Genomic DNA, 24,494 nt, shown 5'->3' on the forward strand with positions numbered 1-24,494 from the left:
CCATTCCTCAGTCCTTACCCGTTGGCAGGCTTCTTGGTTGTCTGTTACTGGTAACAAGCTACGTACTCTTAAATGTTGTGTTTCCTCGTGGCCGTCCTCCTTCCACCGTAACCGGCGGTGGGAATCAGCTCTGGCGAGGTTGCGTATTGGCCATACTCGCTTAACCCATGGTCACTTGATGGAGCGCCGCCCTGCTCCTTATTGTCCTAGTTGCATTGTCCCTCTTACGGTCGTGCATGTCCTTCTTGAATGTCCTGACTTCCTGGACGAGCGTGTGTCTTGCTTTCCGACCGCCCCTCGCGGTCACCTGTCCCTCGATAGAATTCTTGGTGACTCGGATACTTTTGATATCGTTCGCCTTATGCGTTTTTGTTCTCGTATTGGCATCCTTGGTGATATTTAGCGCCCTCTGATTATTTTGCGTATTTGATGGTGCTACATAGCCTTCCCGGTTTGGTGCCTTCTTTTGATAATTACTTACTTACTTGACAAACCACATTCTTCGATACTTTTAAAACATTAATTTTTTTTCTAAAAGTGTAAGACTGTTAATTAATGAGCGAATATGTTGAATCTAAAGTTAAGACTACTGGATGACCTGAAACTGAAGTAGACTAGAATTACTGCTGGAAGAGAATTATTGCTGACAAACTGAGGTCTGGAACAGTTTGGTCTGGTCTTTTTCCATCTTGCCAACGCCGAATTATACGCCGAACGTCTCTGAACAAGGTAGTTGGTAATTTTAGTATGATTGTTGCTAGACGAGAAATTCCAAATACTGGTGTAACTGGGGAAAAAATATTCTAAATCTACTGGGCAGTATCTCGCATTCTTGTCAGGATGCTACAATAAAGTGAATCGGGTAGTCACTGATTACTACATCAGTGCGTTAGGAAGCATCCCTAAATACTGTGTTCTTTAACTATTGAGAACAGTAGCTCTCTCCACTGCCTCCCTCCCCACCCCATTCTGACCCTGACACCCCATTCCCATCATGTCCCTCCTCCCATCTTCCCCCCCCCTGTCCCCCCCTCCCGCTTCATCCCATACCCTCCCCATCCCTCCTCCCCCCCCCTCACCTCGTATCTTCCATGTCCCCCCTATCTCCTTAACCCACACCCTACCTGTCCCCCCCATCCCTTTAACCCCCACCCCCCACCCCAAAATCCTCTGAGACCCTGCAAACCACCTCGCAGATCCTCTCACCCACGGAACAGCTTCCCACACCAGCAGAATGCTCGCCAAGAAAGGGACATGAAAATGAACAGAAAAAAGTGAGCTTCAAGGCGATGTACACTAACGTAGATGGGATTTCAAATAAAACAAGTGAACTTGGAGAATGGGCACTAGAAGAAAACCCAGACATAATAGCACGCTTGCCACTTTCCATAGTGTATAGTAGGTCACTGGAAACGGTTCACCTACCAGAAATATGGAAGACTGCTAATGTAGTACCAATATACAAAAAGGGTGACAGACATGAGGCACTGAACTACAGGCCAGTGTCCTTAACTTGTATACCATGAAAGGTGATGGAGAAGATTGTGAGAAAAAACCTAGTAACACATCTGGAGAGAAGAGACTTTGTGACAACGCATCAACATGGGTTCAGGGAAGGTAAATCTTGCCTTACAGGCTTGATAGAATTCTACGATCAAGTGACAAAGATTAAACAAGAAAGAGAAGGGTGGGCGGACTGCATTTTTTTGGACTGTCGGAAAGCCTTTGACACAGTACCCCATAAAAGGTTGATGCATAAGCTGGAGAAACAGGCAGGAGTAACTGGTAGGGCGCTCCAGTGGATAAGGGAGTACCTAAACAATAGGAAGCAGAGAGTTACAGTGAGGGGTGAGACCTCAGACTGGCGTGAAGTCACCAGTGGAGTCCCACAGGGCTCTGTACTTAGACCTATCCTGTTTCCGATATATGTAAATGATCTCCCAGAGGGTATAGACTCATTCCTCTTAATGTTTGCTGACGACGCCAAAATTATGAGAAGGATTAAGACAGAGGAGGACAGCTTGAGGCTTCAAGAAGACCTGGACAAGCTGCAGGAATGGTCGAACAAATGGCTGTTAGAGTTTAACCCAAGCAAATGTAATGTAATGAAGATAGGGGTAGGAAGCAGGAGACCAGATACAAGGTACCATTTGGGAGATGAAATACTTCAAGAGTCAGAGAGAAAGACCTGGGGGTTGATATCACGCCAGACCTGTCCCCTGAAGCTCATATCAAGAGGATAACAGCAGCAGCATATGCTAGGTTGGCTAACATAAGAACGGCCTTTAGAAACTTGTGTAAGGAATCTTTCAGAACATTATATACCACATATGTCAGACCAATCCTGGAGTATGCGGCTCCAACATGGAGTCCATATCTAGTCAAGCATAAGACTAAAATTGAAAAGGTTCAAAGGTTTGCCACCAGACTAGTACCCGAGCTGAGAGGTATGAGCTACGAGGAGAGACTACGGGAATTAAACCTCACTTCGTTGGAAGACAGAAGAGTTAGGGGGGACATGATCACCACATTCAAGATTCTCAAGGGAATCGACAGGGTTGATAAAGACAGGCTGTTTAACACAAGGGGCACACGCACTAGGGGACACAGGTGGAAACTGAGTGCCCAAAAGAGCCACAGAGATATTAGAAAGAACTTTTTTAGTGTCAGAGTGCTTGACAAATGGAATGCATTAGGAAGTGATGTGGTCGAGGCTGACTCCATACACAGTTTCAAGTGTAGATATGATTGAGCCCAATAGGCTCAGGAACCTGTACACCTGTTGATTGACAGTTGAGAGGCGGGACCAAAGAGCCAGAGCTCAACCCCCGCAAGCACAACTAGGTGAGTACAACTAGTTGAGTACAGTAGGGCTTTGGTCAAAGATAACGAATTTTTCAGTTCAAATTCTCCCCCCTTTTCCAGTGCGTTCCCGTCGTGATGGGACTTCGTGGACGGCTGCAAAAGTGAGGCTCCATGGGACAGTCTTCTGTCCTGCTGTAGTCTTCACTAACGGTTCTTGATGCATTTTAATTTTAATTTTTTGCCTCCCCACCTCATTCTTATTCTCAATATCATTCTTGATTACTCTCAGATGTCAGTTTTGACGCCGGATATTTGGGAAAGCAATCACTCGCCTGTAAAACTCTGGTACCCAATGTAGTTTCAGCCTGTCCTCCAGACAAAGACCGCCAAAACCCTTGTGTATGAATGAAAAGCTGTTTACACACGACTCAAACTGTTGACGTTCGAACACTTCCGGAACAAGTGCTTCACCGACGAATTTTGTTTGAACCACAACGTTGTAAATGCTTCACCCACTTACTACAAATGAAAATAATCGCCAACAGAACCTAAACACCAAACCTAACCTATGCCTATATATGTATAATATGCTAATATATTACAATATTAATAATAATATATTTGAGAAAATTTTCTTTTTGAATGAACAGCATGTAAAAATTTGACTGCATCTGTGGGGTTGACCATTGGATATAATGGACTCGAGTCGAGGATGGGTTTCGTAGTGGAACTAATAGAGCGCCGCCCAGCTCCTTATTGTCCAAATTGCATTGTCCCTCTCACCGTCGTGCATATCCTTGTTGAATATCCTGACTTCCAGGAAAAGCGAGTGTCTTGCTTTCCGAACCCCCCCTCCCCGCTCAGCTCGTTGATGCCGTGACGGTGGACGGCTGCCGGAGTGTGATGCTCCTTCGGACAGTCCTCTGTCCTTTTATAGCCTTGTGCTCCTGCTGCCGTCCTCTCCAATTCTGCTGAGCACCTTTTCCTTTTCCTTCTGTTTCGTTTTTCTTCCCCCTCTTCTCCTATCTGTCTCCGTTTCCTGCCGACCTTTTGCTTGTTTTGGTTCTTCCTTTGGACTTCTTCTATTTTGACGCCCGGGTGCTTGAGGAGGCATATTCTTGCACCCGTAGAACTGTAGTACCCATCGTCGAGAGTGAGGGAAACCTTTTATTATCAATCCCCCTTTCGTCACTGAACCCGACGATCTCGACGGACTGTCGGTTTTTAAGGTGGCGTTTGTGGGGCGTATACTCACAACGCACCCCTAGGAGGCCTCTAATTGTGGCTCCATGGTGGGTGTTGGGGCACATTCGTGAATGAATGTGTCTTTTTCGTAACAATGATATCTACTGTTTCTCCTTTACCTTCTCAAGCTCGTTAGGAGGGCGACCAAGCCCCCGAGTCGGTCCGTATTGGAAGACCGGGCTCTGTAGCCTCTGCTGTATTGGGCCCCGACCTTGCTCCTCTTTTGGCCTCTCTGACTCCTCCCCTCGGCTCCCCTCCCTCCTCTGTGATTGGGTCGAGCCTCAAGCCCTCAGTGGTGACTACCTCGTCCCCTGCCGCGGCTCCATCTCTAGTTGTAACTACTGCGCCTTTTAACCCCTCTCTCTCTGGGGGTTCTCAACGCCGTCCTCGTCACGGCCGCCCTCGCTCGATTCCTTCCCGTTCTGATACTTATCAAGCTTTGTTTGGTCCCGCTTCATGGGCCAAATATTTTGGTCTCCTCCCTTGACTCTGCGCCTCCTGACGATTTCTCCCTCCATCGGCATCTCGTTGATTCCGTGGATGCCTCTGTTACCTTCAACCCCACTCGTCTCGGTACACGTGTCGTTGCTGCTCCTTCTCAGGATGCAGCTTCCCGCTTGGCTGCCTTATCCTGCCGTGGCGAGACCCCTGATCGGGTCTCAAAGAGCACTCAGTTGAACGCCAGTGTTGGCACTATTCTCCTCCCGCCCCATGTTGCGACCAGTGTTCGGGATCTGCGAGACTACCACGACGATATTCGACATATCCTTGTTGCCCAGGGCCATTCTATTCTCCAGGTGGACACGTTTACTCGTCCCCCTCGTGGTAGTCGCCGTCAACCCCTCCGGGTTGTGAAGATTACCTTTGATGGTAGGACCCTTCCACCCTCTGTCATTCTTGCTGGTGCCGGTGCTCTGCCTAGGAGTACATTCCTTCTCCTAGGCTCTGTAACAAGTGCTGGAGGTTTGGCATGGTGCCCTCCGCTGCACTGTGACTGTCTCTCTCTGTCCTTTGTGTGGTGGCGAAGGTCACTCTAAGTCGGAGTGCACTTCTCCCCAGGCTCGTTGCCTCAACTGCGGTGTGGCCCATCCTACCTTCTCCCGTCCGTGAGTCCATTACAAGCTTAAGGCAGCCATCCTCAACTTGAAGCACCAAGAGCGTTAATCTTTTCCTGAGGCGAGGCGCCAGGTTCGCCTGGTGCCTCGCCTGGCGAACCAGGCGCCTCGTTCGCCTGGCGCATAATATCTCTTATGCTCGCGTGTTGAGCTCTTCCTCTCCTCATCCTTTCCACCTTCCTCAGACTCACAATCCTTTCCGGGCCTTGGACCCTGATACGCCCACTGGCCCCTCCTCTGTTCCTTTGAGTTCTGTCCCGAAGGATCCACCTCCTGGTCCTCTGTCTGGTTCCTCTCCTTTCTACCCGGTCTGTCTTGTCTCCTGTGTCTTCTTCCTCGTCTCCCTCCGTTCCTCCTTCCCCTCCGTCTCTTGACTCTCCCCACCGCCTGTCGGTGCGGGCTGATGTTCATTGCTCTCCAAACGGCCGTCGTGTGTGCTCTCGTTCAGCTTCTTCTGTTGAGACGCTAGAATCCGTTGCCCAGTACGTTGGGACACCTGTCTCTTTACGTCAGAAGCGTAAGCCTGGCTCCACTCCTTCCTCCTCCCCGGCGGGTAAGAAGGTTTCGCTTTCTTCCTCGGCCCCTACTTCTGCCTCTATCCCTCCTTCCCCTCCCATTTCGGTGGTTGCGCCCCCTGTTCCTGATATGGAGGTTTCTTTGTCCCCCGCTTCCCTCTCGATTGCTGCCCTTGCTGAGGTGTGCTTCCCTCTTTCTACTTCCCCTCTTCCTGCTGCTGTCCTTGACTGCTCCTCTCCATTGTCTCCTCCTCCTCCTCCTCCGGACTCCGCCCGCCTCCCTCTGCTCTGTTCTCCCGTTTCCTTCCCTCCGTCTTTGCTCATTTTACCTTTGCCCCCTAACCCTGACTTTGCTGGCCCTGTTCCCGACCCTGATATTCTTTAACGTGCTATGTTGCTCTTTCGCCTTTGTTTCTTCCTTGTTCTCTGTTGTTGTCCTTTCTCTTCTCGTCGATGTCTATTCTTCAATGGAACGTTCGAGGTTATTATGCCAATTTCCTCGAACTCCAACTTCTGATTTCGCGGTTTTCGCCCCTTTGTGTCTGCCTCCAGGAGCGTGGCTATTCCTCTCTCTCCCTTCCCCCCCTAGCTGTTGCTAGGGCTCCTAATTCTTCTGCTCTCTTGATTCGCACTGTTGTTCCCTTTGTCCCCTTACTTTTTCCTTTGCCTCTCCATTGTTCTGCTGCTCGTATCTTTGTGGGGAAATGGTCCACAGTTTGTTCCATTTATCTCCCCCCGAGTGTCCCGCTTTCTCTTCCTGATCTGAAACACCTCCTGGACTCCTTGCCGGAGCCTGTGCTCCTGCTATGTGATTTCAATTGTCGTCATTCTCTTTGGGGTGATGTTCTGACGAATACCCGAGGTCACTTTCTTGAGCCGTTTATCCTCTCTTCTTCCCTGTCTCTTCTGAATTCTGGTGAGCCCACTCATTTGGACTCACCGAATTGCACCCTTTCCTGTCTTGATTTTTCTCTTTGCTCTTCTTCTCTTTACTTAGATTTCACGTGGCAGGTTCTTGATGACCTCCATGGCAGTGAACATTTCCCCATCCTTGTTTCCTTTTTCTCTTTTCGTCCTTCCCTCTTCTTCTCTAGGTGGCAGTTTGCTAATGCGGACTGGAACCTCTTTACCCTCAGTGCTCCTCTCTCTGACCTCTCCCTTCTGCCTCTCTCTCGCACTCTCCTCCTTTTTCATGACACTGTTTTCGACGCTGCCCTCCGCTCTATTCCTCGCTCTTCCTCTCGGGGTCCATCCCTGGTGGAATGCATACTGTGCTCGGGTTGTCCGCTGTAAGCTTGCAGCCTGGAAGAGGCACCGCCGTCGGTAGACGGCCGATTCTTTTCTTTTCTTTCGGAAAGCGAGTGCGGTGGCCCGTGGGGCCATCCGTATGGCTAAACGTGATTGTTGGGCATCTTATGTCTCCACAATTACGTCCGAGACTCCCCTGCCACAGATCTGGAAGCGTATTCGCAAGATAGCGGGTATGTTCGTTCCCGATGTTTACTGGTCCTTCACCTCCGTGATACTCTTGTGACGGACCCGTTGCAGGTTGCTACCGAACTGGGTTCCCACTTTTCTTCTGTCAGCTCTGGTCTTCATCTTCCCCAATCTTTCCTTCTTCGTAAACCTGTCCTTGAGTCTTGTCCTTTAGATTTCTGTACTCGTCTTCGACTTTCCTATAAAGATCCGATGGGCTCCGATGGTATTAATTATGAGATGCTTCGCCATCTCCCTCCGTGCACGTCTCAGTATTTACTGAGTCTGTGTAATCGGATCTGGGAGTTGTCGTCAGTCCCTGAGGATTGGCTCGATGCCGTTGTCCTCCCTGTTCGCAAACCAGGGTCTCTGGGAACTTCCCCTAAGGACTTTCGCCCTATTGCCCTCACAAGTTGTGTCTGCAAACTCTTTGAACGTATGGTTAACGTTCGTCTGCTGTGGTTCCTGGAACACCATCACCACCTCTCCCCTTCTCAATTTGGTTTTCGCAAGTGCCGCAGCACGACAGATGTCCTGGTGAACTTGAAAGTCTATATTTGTACTGCTTTTGCTGCGAAGACCTCCGTTGTTGCCGTCCTTTTTGACCTGGAAAAGGCTTACGACACCACTTGGCGATATCATATTTTATCGCAGCTTCATTCTTTTGGACTTCGTTGTCATCTTCCTCTCTTCCTCCGCAGCTTCCTCTCTCGTTGGTCCTTTCGGGTGCGCCTTGGTACCGCTCTCTCTGCCTCTTTCAGCAGTACGAAGGTGTGCCCCAGGGTAGTGTTCTGAGCACTACTCATTTTCTGGTTGCCCTCAATGGTCTTCTTTCCTCTCTTCCTTTAGGTGTCTTCTCCGCTCTCTTTGTCGATGATCTTACCCTTTGCTGTCAGGGTGATGATTCGCCTCTCCTTCAGCGCCGACTTCAACTTGTGATTGATGCCGTGTCGTCTTGAGCAACCGATCATGGCTTCAAGTTCTCTACTTCCAAGACTTGTGCCATGTCTTTTACTCGGAAAGGGTCGTTCTTCGTCCCTCTTTGTCACTTTATGGTCATCCCCTTGAGTACAAAGATTCCACAAAGCTTTTGGGGTTATTCCTTGACACTCGTTTGTCCTGGTCTCCCCATATCTCATTCCTCCGTGTTGAGTCCTCTAAGGCCCTTACCCTCCTTCGGGTCTTGTCCCATACTTCTTGGGGAGCGGATAGCATACTCTCCTTGCTTTACATTCTTCTCTCGTCCTGTCTAAGCTCGATTATGGTTGCCCTGCTTACTCATCTGCTTCTCCTTCTACTCTTCGCCGTCTTGATGCTTTGCACCATAGTGGGTTGCGCCTCAGTTCTGGTGCCTTTCGTTCAACTCCCATCCTTAGCTTGTATGTTAACACTGGCTTCCTGTCTCTCCAGGACCACCGTGATCGCTACTGTCTTCGCTATCTTGCGCGGTCCTTATAACATCCTTCCTCTCGCCTCTGTCGTGCTTTAACTTTTACCCCTCCTGCAGTTCCTGTTCCTCTTCACCACCTCCCTCTTTCTGTCCGGTTATCTCGCTTACAGGATTCTCTTTCCGTTCGTGTTTCTAATGTTTCTCCTCGTGTTGTTCCTTCTTTGCCCCCGTGGAGAGTCCCCCTTCCGCAGTTTTGTACATCCTTGACCCGCATCACTAAAGCTTTTACCCCTCCACCGGTTCTAAAATGCCTTTTCCTTGAGCACTTTTCTTCTCACTCCTGCTCCGTTTCTGTCTTCACCGATGGGTCTAAGTCTGCGGACGGTGTTGGCTACTTTGTTGTTTTTCCTGATCGCACTTATATGTGTCGCTTACCTCCGGAGACTAGCATCTTTACAGCGGAGCTTTATGCTATTCTCTATGCTCTTCGTCTCCTACTTTCTCGTTGTCAGTCTTCCTTTGTAGTTGTTGTTGACTCTCGTAGTGCCCTCATGGCTCTCGGGTCCTTTAATCCGGTTCATCCAGTAGTTGTCGAGATCCAGCATTGGCTGTTTCTTGTTCACAGTAAATTTAAGTCGGTTGAGTTTTGTTGGATTCCCAGCCATATTGGTGTGTCTTTAAATGAGTGTGTGGATGCTGCCGCCAAGGAAGCTGTCCGCTCTTGTCCCGTCTCTCGTAAAGGTATTCCATATTCCGACTTTTACCCGGTTATCCATTCCTCCATCCTTACCCATTGGCAGGCTTCTTGGTCGTCTGTTACTCGTAACAAACTATGTACTCTGAAATGCTGTGTCTCCTCGTGGCCGTCCTCCTACCACCATAACCAGCGATGGGAAACAGCTCTGGCGAGGTTGGATATTGGCCATACTCGCTTAACCCATGGTCACTTGATGGAGCACCGCCTTACTCCTTATTGTCCTAATTGCATTGTCCCTCTTACGGTCGTGCATGTCCTTTTTGAATGTCCTGACTTCCAGGACGAGCGTGTGTCTTGCTTTCCGACCGCCCCTCGCGGTCGCCTGTCCCTCAATAGAATTCTTGGTGACGCGGATACTTTTGATATCGTTCGCCTTGTGCGTTTTTGTTCTCGTATTGGCATCCTTGGTGATATTTAGCGCCCTCTGATTACTCCTCACATTTGATTGTGCTACATAGCCTTCCCGGTTTGGTGCCTTCTTTTGATTATTACTTCTTAGTGGAACGAGGGGACACTTTCATCGTCAATCTTTGCCTTTGTTACTGAGCCTGATCTCGACGAACTGACAGTTCTTAAGATATATGCCTTAATGATTGCAGGGCGTATATCCACAATGCACACCTGGGGGGGGGGAACCCTGTCTTGTTGGCTATCCTATCTCCGTTCTTTTGGCCTTCGTGGTAATCTCCCATTCTTGCTACAAAGCTTCAAGCTTCCTCTCTAGTCGTTTATTTAGAGTGAGGCTTGGTAACACTTTCTCTGCCTCTTTTCGGCAATACGAAGTTGTGCCCCAAGGTAGTGTTGTGACCACTACTCTTTTTTTTCCTGGTTGCTCTCAATGGTCTTCTTTCCTCCCTTCCTTCTCATATCTTTACCACTCTCTATGTCGACGATCTTCCCCTTTGCGGTCGCGGTGATGACTATCCTTATTTCAGTGGCGGCTTCAACTTCCGAATGATGCCGTGTCGTCCTGGGCAACCATTCATGGCTTCAAGTCCTCTACAACTAAAACTAGCCTATGTCGCGTCATGTTAATCCCTTTTATGTACAAAGATTCTGCTAAGCTTTTTGAGTTAATCTTTGACACTTGGTGGTCTTGGTTGGCCTATAACTCTTTCCTCCGAGTTTAATGCTCTGAGGCCCTTAACTAACTTCAGGTCTTGTCCCATACTTCCTGTGGAGCTGATAGGCGCACGCTCCTCTCCTTACATACCTTTCTCGTGTTGTCTAAATTTGATTAAGGTTGTCCTGCTTTCTTGTCTGCCTCTCCTTGTACTCTTCGCCGTCTAGATGCTCTGCACCATACTGGATTACACCTCAGCTCTGGTTTCTTTCGCTCGACTCCTACTTTAAGCCTGTATTTTGAAACTGGCATCCTGTCTCGACACGGTGGCCGTAATCGCTGCTGTCTTCGCTATCTTGTGCGGTCCCTACAACACCCTCACTCTCGTTTATGCCGTACTTTGAACTTTACCCCTCCAATTGTCCCTGTTTCCTTTCGCCACCTACCTCTTTCTGTACGGTTGTTTCGCTTGCCTGGTTCTCTTTCGGTTCGTGTTAGCAATATTTCTCCTCGTGTCGTTCCATCCTTACCCCCCATTGAGGGTCCCTCTTCCTAAGTTTTGTATAACCTTGACCCACGTGACTAAAGCTTTTTACTCCTCCTATTGTTCTGAAACGTCTTTTCCTTTCACACTATTCTTCACACTCCTGTTTCATTTCCATCTTCAAAGATAGGTCTAAATCTGCAGATGGTGTAGGCTACTCTGTTGTTTTGACTACCTATATGTGTCGCTTGCCTCTAGAGACTAGCATCTTCATGGCAGAACTTTATGCTATCTTGTATCCTACTATTCAAGGCCCGATTTGCCTAATAAGCCAAGTTTTCATGAATTAATGTTTTTTCGTCTACCTAACCTACCTAAACCTAACCTAACCTAGCTTTTTTTGGCTACCTAACCTAACCTTACCTATAAATATAGGTTAGGTTAGGTTAGGTAGGGTTGGTTAGGTTCGGTCATATATCTACGTTAATTTTAACTCCAATAAAAAAAAATTGACCTCATACATAGAGAAAAGGGTAGCTTTATCATTTCATAAGAAAAAAATTATAGTAAATATATTAATTCAGGAAAACTTGGCTTATTAGGCAAATTGGGCCTTGAATAGTAGGCTGAGAAGTGAGTTCTGGCTACTAGGTACGACATATATATATATATATATATATATATATATATATATATATATATATATATATATATATATATATAATATATACCAGGAGACACCACTTCCACCATGCGACTTGAACCCTGGCCATCAAGATGATGATGAAGATGAAGATGAAGCCACCCAAAAGGTGGCACGGGCATGAATAGCTCGTAAGTGGTGACCCTTTTGAGCCATTACCAGTATCAAGAGCTGATACTGGAGATCTGTGGAGGCGCGACTGCACCCTGCGTGACGGGAGATGTCTCCCGGACCAAGTGGTGACCAAATGGTGGAGTGGCCATCAAGATGGCAGGTACGCACTTAAATCCACTACACCATACTCAGAGCCCTAAAAGAGGTGTAGTGGATTTAAGTGCGTACCTGCCATCTTGATGGCCAGGGTTCAAGTCTCCTGTTGGGTGTGTATCTAAAAGTTGTATACTTCAAACTTGTGGTTTAAGCAAGTCAGTGCATTAAGCATGGACACCATGTTCTGGACAATATATTTTGATAGTAGTCTTTCTTGTACTTACCAAGTTGTAAACGTATGTTATTGAATATGACTGAAAGGGTAAGATTAATGATTGTAACATGTATCTTCTCAATATTTCTTATGTTTTTCTTCACTGTCGAGGGAAGTTGAAAAATTAATTTTTCCAAAGTTCATTTTCATAATTGATTATGGTCTGACGCCCTAGGGATGCGTTTCGCAAGGCACTCCTTACAATATATATAATTATACATAATTATTTTGACCTAGCCGAGAGTAAGAATGTTGAAGGGAAGGCGAGGATGACGTAAGGCGGGTCAGGCCAGGTTGACGGGTCACCTGAGACATAGTGGGAACCAGCAACAATTACCATCTGGGTCACGCAAGGCCATCGTACTATAACGAAATTCAGGAAAAAACACTAACCTTCCCTTATCTCTGTCTCTCTTTATCCTAAAATAGTCACTACTGGATTAAATATTATAGGTAATGTTGATAAAGTTGTATAAAAATATGTGTTTATACAAAAGTTAATTTTGCAGTTTACTGTACCAGTTGACTTTGATTTGACCTAGCAAGGCGCCTTAGTCCTGGAAAATAGCTCCAGGACTTTGAAATTCCTATGTATTTTTATGTTGTAGCGATGTTGGAAATTACACGGTATTTATGTGGAACATAAACATTTTTCACTGCGGGTAAATGCTAATATGAGCTAAAGTTAATATTCAAATTATGGCTGCAAGAACACCAGTCCCGTTTGAGAATGACGCAGATCAATATCTGGAACCGCGCCCTCTGCATTCCCACGTACGATACTAACAACCACAACACTTCTTTAAAGTGCATGCCTTGATTACAGTAATTATATTGCATCTAATATTATATGCATGCCTTTTGTTACATTAAATAATAAATATGACTTTAGTCAAATGTATAACTGGATATGCATATGGTACGACATCCTAATTTTTTGGGTCCCGGCAACAATGCAACATTAGTGTTCACCGGGTCATGAGAGGGAGAGGATGTTCTGCTGAGGAGGCAACTGTGCCTCTTGTTCCTCACGCATATTCATTTGGAAGGTAAAGACCATTGCAGCATGTTCTGCCGTTTGTCTGCACGTATTCTTGCAAGCCTGGTCTTTAGTGATGTGCTAGGCTTGGCCAATTTTGTTGACTTGAAAATAGTATTTAACGATTTTGTGTTATTCAGATATATGAATTGGTCAAACTATTGATTAATTAACTTACGCTTGACATATATGCCAAAATTAAGTGCCAATGCAGGTTATTGTTAGATAATAGTGGCTGTCAGTAGCCGTATTATTGTACGGATAAGGCCAAATTGGTTTTTGGATTCGAGCTTGAATCTGTTTATGAGAAACTGTGTTTGGTGTCTTTGTAATGTGTTTGTAAAGCAGCTTAGTGGAGGAGTGTGTACCTTCGCCCCCCCCCCGTGAACCAGTGCTCCAGTCTGGCCACATATTCCTGCACAACTTGTAGTGCCACGCAACTGTTGCCAGTGGCACCATAGTGGCACCCTGGTCAGTGTCAGCCTGGTCAGTGGCACCCTGGTCAGTGTCAGCCTGGTCAGTAGCACCATAGTTAATGGCACCCTGGTCAGTGGCACCATAGTCAAAGGCACCCTGGTCAGTGGCACCATAGTCAGTGGCACCCTGGTCAGTGGCACCCTGGTCAATGGTACCATAGTCAATGGCACCCTGGTCAGTGGCACCATAGTCAATGGCACCCTGGTCAGTGGCACCATAGTCAATGGCACCCTGGTCAGTGGCACCATAGTCAACAGCACCCTGGTCAGTGGCACCATAGTTAATGGCACCCTGGTCAGTGGCACCATAGTCAAAGGCACCCTGGTCAGTGGCACCATAGTCAAAGGCACCCTGGTCAGTGGCACCATAGTCAGTGGCACCCTGGTCAGTGGCACCATAGTCAGTGGCACCCTGGTCAGTGGCACCCTGGTCAGTGGCACCCTGGTCAATGGTACCATAGTCAATGGCACCCTGGTCAGTGCCACCATAGTCAATGGCACCCTGGTCAGTGCCACCATAGTCAATGGCACCCTGGTCAGTGCCACCATAGTCAATCGCCCCCTGGTCGCTACCACCATAGTCAATGGCACCCTGGTCAGTGGCACCATAGTCAATGGTAGCCTGGTCACTGCCACCATAGTCAGTGCTAAATAGGATACTGCAAAAAGCTATAAAGTTGGGTTTATTCCCAACTGTACTCGTTGATATACGAGTACTGTATATGTTAAACCTTCGCCCTGAAGGAATACAGTGATACCATGTGTCTTATGTTAACTGGTAATTTTTTCCAGTAATCAGCATTCCTCTTCCAAAACCCTGTATTTACTCAGGTCTTTGCTAAATCTGAACACGATACGGTCAAATCTTGCTCATTAACGATTAGACAGTTCAGTTTCTGATTGTCAGAACCATAATGCTGTACATTGTTAGGTTAGGATGTATTAGGTCAGGCTCTGTTGGTTGGGTTAGGTAGGTTTTAGAGTCCATTGGCGAACCTTCTTGTGTATGATGTCATTTGTGTACATCTAAACGTATCTAATTTGTTTCTATTATTTTGTTATATTTTGTGTTAATATTTTTAACACCTTAGTAATGTTATACCCTTTCATCCATTTGTACAGTAAATTTACCTGAATTTATCCGAGGGGTACTAACACACTAATGGCTTCGACGAGGACAGGAAGCTGGTGGCGGCTTATCAAAGGTCTCCCCCTCATTTGCCTTGATGATTTTTTCCAGCTAGATCACATGGAGGAAAGTGTTATTACGTATGCCAAAATGCATAAGTTTTGGCATTTATGGGTTTGGCGGGTAGGCAGTTCCATGTATAGAGAGGTTTATAATCCTGTTTATGAAAAGCATCTGCTGTCGGTCCTATGTTGTGATTTGAACTTGAAATTGTTGCTCCTTGTTTGTGTTACATCTGATCTTTTGAAGAAATTGCCTCAATCATCATCCTCCAACTTGTTCAGTATTTTAAAGGTTTCGATGAGATCTGCCCTGTTATGTTTGGTTTGAAGCGTTGTTAGCCCAGTGGCCTTCAACCGTTCCTCGTACGAGAATTGACTTGGTTCTAGAATGATTTTTGTTTCCCAGTGCTGCACTTTTTCCCAAGCAGCTATGTCCTTCTTAAGTTGAAGTCTCTGTGCTTGGATACAATAATCCAAGTGATTATTGTATCAAAGCACCAGGTATTTATACAGTTGAATCACTACTGTAGTGATTCAGTTGTGCCTATACCTATTCAAAATATAGTGCCTTTTAGAATGAATTGAATTGTGAATAATAAAATACTGCATTGTATACAGTACATCCCTATGAGTCACTACACGACTCGCATACAAGATTAGGCAAATACTGTATCACTCTATTTGTATAATAATTATACATTTAGTAGTCCGTGGTGCAGTGATAAGACACTCGCTTTGCATTTCAAGAGTGCTTTCGCTTGGGTTCGAATCCTGGCTGGGGAGGATTGATCGGACACCAATCCTTAACTGTAGCCTCTGTTCACCCAGCAGTAAATGGGTACCTGGTTGTTAAACGATTCTTTGTGGGGGTCGTATTCTGGGAACATAGGATTAAGGACTTGCCCAAAATGCTGTGTGTACTAGTGGCTGTACAAGAATGTAACAACTCTTGTATATATACAGTAAATAAAAAAAAAATAAATGATTAGCAACATGGAGACTGCAAGCTGATATAGTTGGTAATGATAGAAGCTATAGGTGTCTCCTTAGAGGGGTGAGGTGTTGAAGGCCTTGTTGCCAGAAGAGGAGTTGGTGGAACAGCTTGTAGGTAGGTTATGCCATTTTGCTTAGATTGATACTTTTTTCAGCAATTCTAGAGCTTCCTGTCACACTTGCATTCATGGACCCTGCATGTCTAGTTTTCCAAACTCGTCCACCCCTCTCAACCACTCATCAAGTGGCGTGTAAGATCTGTATACTATCCTGTATAATAATTTTGTGTTTTCTACATGAAATTAAAAATGTAGTAATGTGAGCCATGTTTTAATATACTGTATACACATGGTGATACGGCCTGACTAGTTTCATGAGCAGTGAGTGGTCTCGCAACTCCTTGAGAGATCGGCTCGTCTTTTGTGTAATTACCTAAGTGTAGTTACAGAATCTCATAAAATCATAGTACTGTAGATGTATTGGAGGCAGGACAGGAATGTTTTTTTTTATCCCACCATGAATTGATAATATAGGCATGATGGTAGTGAGAAGGATGTATCTTCTCCAATTAAGAGTGAAATGACAAGTGATGGTTGGCTAGTTAATGGGCAAGTCAGTTTTTTAACCTCCAAGCTGTTAAGGGCTATTTGGCATTTGTCACCCACAGGCGCATATAAAAAATTCTCATAGCGAACCACTAAGTTGATATTGCGAGTCAAAAAGCAACAAGGAGTAACCTCGTTATCTACCAGCCAGGCTCTCGCTGCCACTCCCTCCCTCAATGACTCCTCACTCGCCCACATCCTCCTCCTACCATACTGTTTTTGCTTTTATTCACTATATGCATGCATTATATATAAGTATCTATATGTTCTGTTCATCTAAGCTGGTACAGTGGGGCCTCGACTTATGATGGTAATCCGTTCCCAGAAATGGATCATAAGTTGAAATATCGTAAGTTGAAGCAATTTTTTCCCATAAGAAATAAAGGGAATTGAATTAGTCCGTTCCCCACCCTCCAAAATATTAACTTACAAATACATTTTATACTGAATACAATTTTGTTCTCTAACTACAGTACAATACAATACATATGTTTATCTTACCTTTATGGAGGACTCTTGATGGCGTATGGAAGATGGTGAGAGGGGTGGAGGAGGAGAAGTGTTACTGTTTGGAAGGGCAGTTCCCTTCCATTATAACATCAGGCAGTGATGACTTTTCTGGGATACACTCTCTGGCATGTTTTGCCTACATACCACTAGGACCTGCTTGTGGCTCGTTGCTTGCTTGTCTTACTAAGAATCTGTCTAAAAACACTTGTTTTTTCCTACATTTTAACACTTGTCTGTAGTAAGACATCACATTGTCATTTAAAAGGTCAATGCAACGGCCTGCTACAGCTTTATCTGGGCGAGTTTTTCAACAAAACTTTGCAGTTCTTCCCATACTTCACACATTTTCTTAATGAGGAAGGGATATCCTCTACTGCCACAACTCACAACTATTTTCTTAGGTTGAATCATACCACTGACTTCTGGGACCCATGTTGTGATATATAATAATCAGTTTTATGTTCAAAAAGTAAAAAATTACCACAAAAAACGGAATTTCTTATAGGCGTGATCGTCACTAAGCGGGCAGCTCTAGTAAACTGAGGCAGGTTGGCCCGCGTGACAGAGAACCACGTGATCGATCGATCCAAACGTGTACCAACAAATATCGTTAGTCGACGACATTATCGTAAGTCGAGTCACATTTTTCGATCAAATTTACATCGTAACTCGAAATTATTGTAAGTCGAGGTGCCACTGTATATTGCACAAAGAGCATTGTGGCCACCCTTACCAGCATGGTAAGTCATGCAGATGTCGCCGCCCTCCCTCACCAAAATGGCTTCTCCCAACTTTCCTCTTGCTGTTATTACACTATATATACACGTTATATATAAGTATCTACATTTGTGTTCACCATAACGAACCACTAAGTTGGTATGCTCAATGGCAGTGGCAGCCAGTGGCATCCTGCCTCTGGCTGTCCCTCCCTCACCTCACCTGACTCGCCAACATTCTCCTCCCACCATACTGTTTTTACTTTTATTCACTATACAGATGTTATATACAGTATAAGTATCTGCATGTTTTGTTCACTACCTGTATAGCGAACCACTAAGCTGGTATAGTGAGTCCAGACAGTAAAAGGTGGTCACACAGAGTCAGCAGATAACGCTACCTCCCTCCCCACCAAGATTATTCCTCCCACTACAGTGCTAATTATCACAACAATCCTTCTATTATCAGAATCCTGGTTATTTTTATCACAGTCAGGGGTCTTCTGTAATACTGTACTATCATCGCTAAATAATAGCATGTACATATATATTTTGACATTTTTAGGCGATGCTGTGGTCATAAGCTGAGCAGTAGTGCTGTGAGCTCATGCTGCGTGCGCCAACCTTAGTGGCTCACTCAATACTGAGGCCTTGACACCTGGGAATGTTGCCCACGATTTAAAGCAACGATTTATTTTTTAAATTACTTCTGTTTACAAGAGCCTTGCTGAAGGTGAGGTGAACCCCGTGTATCCATGGGCCGTTTAAATCTTGCGTAGCACTCCAACACATCATATGACGTGATGTGGCACTTTTGGGTAAGTTACTCAACACATCATATGATGTGTTGAGCAGTTTAAGGGTTAATTTGGGCCCAAATTTTTTGGGGGGCCTCAAAGTCTTTAGGCTATAAACCTGGTAAGGAGACGAAAGAAAGTACTGTAGTTGGATGTGGCAAGGAATTTTGTGTAGTTTTTTTGCAGTGGATGGAGAGACCAACTTGACTCAAGATGGGTTAACAAGACTCCAAAGGGTCAGTGTGTCTTTAGTGATTTATTTAGGTCAACTGTGACTTTGAGGGAGAAATAACTATACAGTAGAAAAATTAATCTGGAGGTTAGACCTAGTCAGTGGAGGCAGTGGTGACCATGTTGGTGAATTATGATCACCTGAATGGGAGGACAAGGACAATACTGATGCAGAGGTTTGCCTGATGCTGTGGAGGTGCGGTGTCATATGGCAGGGGGCACTGATGTTTGTTGTGAAGAGACGGTGTGACTGTAGGCAATTGTAAAAAATAAATATACAGGGGTACCTCGGTTTAAGGGTTTAATCCGTTTCCTGGAGACAGTCCGTAACCCGGAAACTCGTAAACCGAAGCTAATTTCCCCATAAGAAATAATGGGAAATGAATTAATTCGTTCTTGACTATCCAAAAACCTCACTTCAAACTAAATTTTATACCTAATTCAAAATCTACACTACAAAAGTATGTTCAAGTTATTACTTACCCTACCTGATGACTCCTGTTGGTGTATGGAAGATGGTGAGGAGGGGGGGGGGGGAGGAGGAGAGGTGTTACTGTTTGGAAGGGGAGTCCCTTCCATTATAACATCAGGCAATGAGGACCTTTCTGGGGTGCACTCTGGCACGTTTTGCCTGCATACCACTAGGTCCTGGTTGTGGCTCACTGTTCGATTTTCTCACAACAAAGCTGTCCATTGAAGATTGTTTTTCCCTTCTTCGCAAGATTTCTATGTAGTGAGGCATCTCATTGTCATTGAAGAGATTTATGCAACGGCCTACTACAGCTTTCTGGGCGAGTCGTTTCAATAAAAGTTTGCATTTCTTCCCACATCTGACACCACTTCTTAATGGTTGTGGAAGGGACATTCTGTGCTGCTGCCTCCTCCACTGGAGAAACATCCTCAGCTATGTCTTCTTGCTGTTCCTTTTGAAAGACTTGGAGTTCTTCGTTGGTCAGTTTCTTCGTTGTTTTCTTCCACCAACTCCTCCACATCGGCACCATCCAATTCCAAGCCCATTTGCCAGCCCAGAGTAACAATTTCCTCAACAATAGGCACATCATTTACAGGTTCAAACCCCTCAAAGTCTAGTTCTGGCACACATTCAGGCCACAATTTTCTCCAGCCAGAGATCAGGGTTCTTGAGTCACTTCTTGCCAGGCTTTGTCAATGAGTTTTTAAAACACTACAAATGTTAAAATAGTGTTTCCAGAACTCTTTTTGAGGGTGAGGTTTGTGGCTTCAGTCACTTCAAAACATTTCCAGAAAAGTGCCCTTTCATAAAGTTTCTTAAAATTTGCTATGATTTTCTGGTCCATAGGCTGAATTAGAGGAGTAGTGTTAGGAGGAAGGAACTTTACTTTGAGAAAATTACTGTATCTGCAACAATTCATCTTCCAAGCCTGGAGGATGAGCAGGAGCATTGTTGAGGAGAAGCAGGGCCTTGAGTGGCAAATGTTTCTCCTGCAGATATTTTTCTATGACAGGGCACACCACTTCATTCACCCACTCCGAAAAAAATCCTAGTCACCCATGCCTTATTATTAGCCCTCCACATCACACACATTTGGTTTTTCTGCACTTTATACTGTTTGAAAACCCTTGGATTTTCAGAATGATACACAAGCAAGGGTTTAATTTTCAAATCGCCACTCGCATTTGAACACAGCACAAGCATAAACCTATCTTTTCATAGGCTTGTGTCCGGGCAATGATTTTTCCTCCTTGGTAATGTATGTCCTCGTAGATAATCTTTTCCAGAACAGTCCTGTTTCATCACAATTAAACACTTGTTGTGGTAGGTATCCCTCAGGCTCTGCAAACTCTTTAAATTCTTTAATAACTCTTTCAGCTGCTGGTTTGTCTGAGTTGGCAGCCTCCTTATGTCTCGCAACACTATGAATACCACTTCTTTTTCTAAATTTTTCAAACCATCCCCTGCTTGCCTTAAATCTATCGTATCTGCACTCATTCCAGGGGTTTTCTTTACAAGGTCTGGCTTTCTTTAATACCCAGGCTTTCTCACAAATGATGGCCACTGAAACACTATCACCCTTTAACTCCTTGTCGTGTATCCAAATTAATAACGACTTTTCCACATCCTCAAGTATTTGTGGTCTTTGTTTCGTGATTGTTGATACGCCTTTTGCCACTTAAGCACTCATAATGTCCTTTTTCTTGGCAAGTATAGTGGCATATTATTGACGTGGCTTTGTTGTACTGCCTACAAATATCAACAACACATGCACCATTTTCATGCTTTCGAAGGATCTCTTGTTTTACCTCTATTGTCATCCTCACATGCGATTTCTTGCCTTGAACCTTACCATTGGCTTTCTTGGGATCCATGGTGAGATATATAATAACAACTTTTATGGTCAAATGGCCAAAAATCCAACAAAACACTGAAAATCCTGGTGAAGAATTCAGGCGGGATAGTCACTGGGCGAGAGACACTGGTAAACTTAGGGGCGATCGCTGTGCCGCCACACGCTAGGTCGGCCTGTACGCATATCAACACCCTCGTATTCCAAGGCAACGCTCGTATCCCGATGTAAATTTTCCGAGCAAATCCTGCTCGTAACCCAAAAAAACTCGTAACCAGGAACGCTCGTAATACGATGGTACCACTGTATACAGTACTGTATATATTTTTATTCCTTAATTTTATTTTTTATACTTTTTATTTGCATTTTGTTTTTTATTTATTCAGGGGCAGTGTCAAATGCATGAAATTTATTGTGCCAATGACAGCCTACAGTGGGGTTGACATATATACAGTATGTGTGTGTGGTGTGTATAATTTTATTTAATTTAATAATTTATTCCCCTTACCGAAAGGGAACTATGAAATGAGACGTTTCCTAAGGGAAATACCTTGGGACACAGACCTCAGAGCTAAGTCTGTAAAAGATATGATGGACTATGTCACCCAAAAGTGTCAGGAGGCAGTAAACAGGTTCATCCCATCCCAAAGGGAAAAATCCGAGAAGCAACAGAAGAATCCATGGTATAATAGGGTATGTATGGAAGCAAAGGGACTGAAACAAAAGGGCTTGGAGGAACTTCCAGAATAACAGAACACCAGAAAGCAGAGAGATACCAGAGAACCAGGAATAAGTATGTTAGAGTGAGAAGAGAAGCAGAGAAAAATTATGAAAATGATATAGCAAACATAGCCAAGACCGAACCAAAGCTACTCCATAGTCACACCAGGAGGAAAACAACAGTGAAAGAACAGGTAATGAAACTTAGAACAAGCGAGGACAGGTATACAGAGAATGACAAAGAGGTGTGTGAAGAACTCGACAAGAGATTCCAGGTGGTCTTCACAATAGAAAAAGGTGAGGTCACTGTGCTAGGAGAAAGGGAAGTAAACCGGGCGGCCTTGGAAGCGTTCGAAATTACGAGTGAGGAGGTCAAGAGACACCTACTGGATCTGGATGTTAGAAAGGCTGTTGGTCCAGACGGGATCTCACCATGGGTACTGAAAGAATATGCAGAGGCAGTTTGCTTGCCACTCTCCATAGTGTATAGTAGGTCACTGGAGATGGGAGACCTACCAGAAATATGGAAGATGGCGAATGTGGTCCCAATATACAAAAAGGGTGACAGGCAAGAGGCACTGAACTACAGCTCAGTGTCCTTGACTTGTATACCGTGCAAGGTGATGGAGAAGATTGTGAGAAAAAACCTAGTAACACATCTGGAGAGAAGGGACTTCGTGACAAATCGCCAACATGGATTCAGGGAGGGCAAATCTTGCCAGACTGGCTTAATAGAATTCTATGACCAGGTTACAAAGATTAAGCAAGAAAGAGAAGGCTGGGCGGACTGCATTTTCTTGGACTGTCGGAAAGCCTTTAACACAGTACCGCATAAGAGGCTGGTACATAAGCTGGAGAGACAGGCAGGTGTAGCTGGTAACGTGCTCCAGTGGATAAGGGAGTACCTAAGCAATAGGAAGCAGAGAGTTACGTTGAGGGGTGAGACATCAGATTGGCGTGAAGTCGCCTGTGGAGTCCCACAGGGTTCTGTACTCGGTCCCATTTTGTTTCTGATATATGTAAATGATCTCCCGGAGGGTATAGATTCATTTCTCTCAATGTTTGCTGACAATGCCAAAATTATGAGAAGGATTAAGACAGAAGAGGACTGCTTGAGGCTTCAAGAAGACCTAGACAAACAGAAGGAATGGTCGAACAAATGGGTGTTACCAGAGTTTAACTCAAGCAAATGTAATGTAATGAAGATAGGCATAGGGAGCAGGAGGCCAGATACTAGGTATCATCTGGGAGATGAAATTCTTCAAGCGTCTGAGAGAGAAAAAGACTTGGGGGTTGACATCACGCCAGACCTGTCCCCTGCAGCCCATATCAAGAGGACAACATCATTGGCATATTCCAGGTTGGCCAACATAAGAACGGCATTCAGAAACTTGTGTAAGGAATCATTCGGAACTTGTATACCACGTATGTCAGACCAATCCTGGAGTTTGCAGCCCCAGCATGGAGTCCATATCTAGTCAAGGATAAGACCAAACTGGAAAAGGTTCAAAGGTTTGCCACCAGACTAGTACCCGAGCTGAGAGGTATGAGCTACGAGGAGAGGCTACGGGAATTAAACCTCACTTCGCTGGAAGACAGAAGAGTTAGGGGGGACATGATCACCACATTCAAGCTTCTCAAGGGAATTGATAGGGTAGATAGGCTATTTAACACAAGAGGCATATGCACTAGGGGACACAGGTGGAAACTGAGTGCCCAAATGAGCCACAGAGATATTAGAAAGAACTTTTTTAGTGTCAGAGTTGTTGACAAATGGAATGCATTAGGAAGTGATGTGGTGGAGGCTGACTCCACACAGTTTTCAAGTGTAGATATGATAGAGCCCAATAGGCTCAGGAACCTGTACACCTGTTGATTGACGGTTGAGAGGCGGGACCAAAGAGCCAGAGCTCAACCCCTGCAAGCACAATTAGGTGAGTACACACACACACACACATACATACACACATACATACATACATACATACATACATACATACATACATACATACATACATACATACATACATACATACATACATACATATACATACATATATACATATACACACACAGTGTTCAAGTAAACTTTTCTAATGTACTGTACGGAAAAGTTGCAGGTACGGAGGGGGAGGGTATCGAGAGGAGAACCTGAAGCAGGAAGTCATACTGTTTAACCTAGAGCCCATAATGTTTGCAATAGTTTGTGCGAGACTAAAGAAACAAGCCAACTACACATTCTGACCATTTTGAAGAAGATTAATTAGTAAGTGATTGCTAGCAGACCTCCAACTTGGTTCATTTGAGGTGATTTAGCTAGTTATTCATTCTGCTTGATAGATTTTTTTTCAGTGAAAAGATAAAAAATGTTATTGTGGTATAATATATTTTATTAATAAACATGGAGAAAATGTTTTAACTTTGAACAAAAGATGTTGACAAATGTTTTTGTGAAGATTTTCTAAAAGTTCCTTGGTGGCTCTGTGGCTCCTTGAAACCAACTTTCTTATATAGCTTCCCACTTACTGAGTTGCATCACTCATAGGAGCCTTGTATGGTCTTACAAGGACCAGAGCCAAAACCTGGCCTGCTATCTTTCCCCTCATAGAGGCACAGGGAGCAGTGGATTGTTACGATCACCCTCGCCTAGAAAACTCCTAGAAAGTCAGTGAAGCAATACATACAACTGCAAGGTTCAAAGAAAATGATGCATGATACAGCCGAACAACTCCACAGTGGTTTATTCATGCCCAAATGTTTCACTAGAAACTAGCTCGAACCCCATAACCGCCAACAGATGGCAGGCAGGCTCAATTCAGATTGCTCCCAGGGGTTCATTTGCTGACTCGGGGTTG

The 24,494-nt window shown here is 45.0% G+C and overlaps 1 protein-coding gene across 1 annotated transcript in view; it reads left to right on the forward strand.

The window, feature by feature from the left end:
• The first annotated feature begins 12,985 nt into the window (after nucleotides 1–12,985).
• LOC138370095 (constitutive coactivator of peroxisome proliferator-activated receptor gamma-like) overlaps nucleotides 12,986–24,494 on the forward strand; it is a 48,147-nt gene continuing 36,638 nt past the window's right edge. The window contains exon 1 of the mRNA XM_069334082.1: nucleotides 12,986–13,086. The gene's annotated coding sequence lies outside the window, so the exon portion shown is untranslated. The remainder of the gene's footprint in view (nucleotides 13,087–24,494) is intronic.

This window comes from Procambarus clarkii, chromosome 30, assembly GCF_040958095.1.
Source record: "Procambarus clarkii isolate CNS0578487 chromosome 30, FALCON_Pclarkii_2.0, whole genome shotgun sequence".
NCBI lineage: Eukaryota > Metazoa > Arthropoda > Malacostraca > Decapoda > Cambaridae > Procambarus > Procambarus clarkii.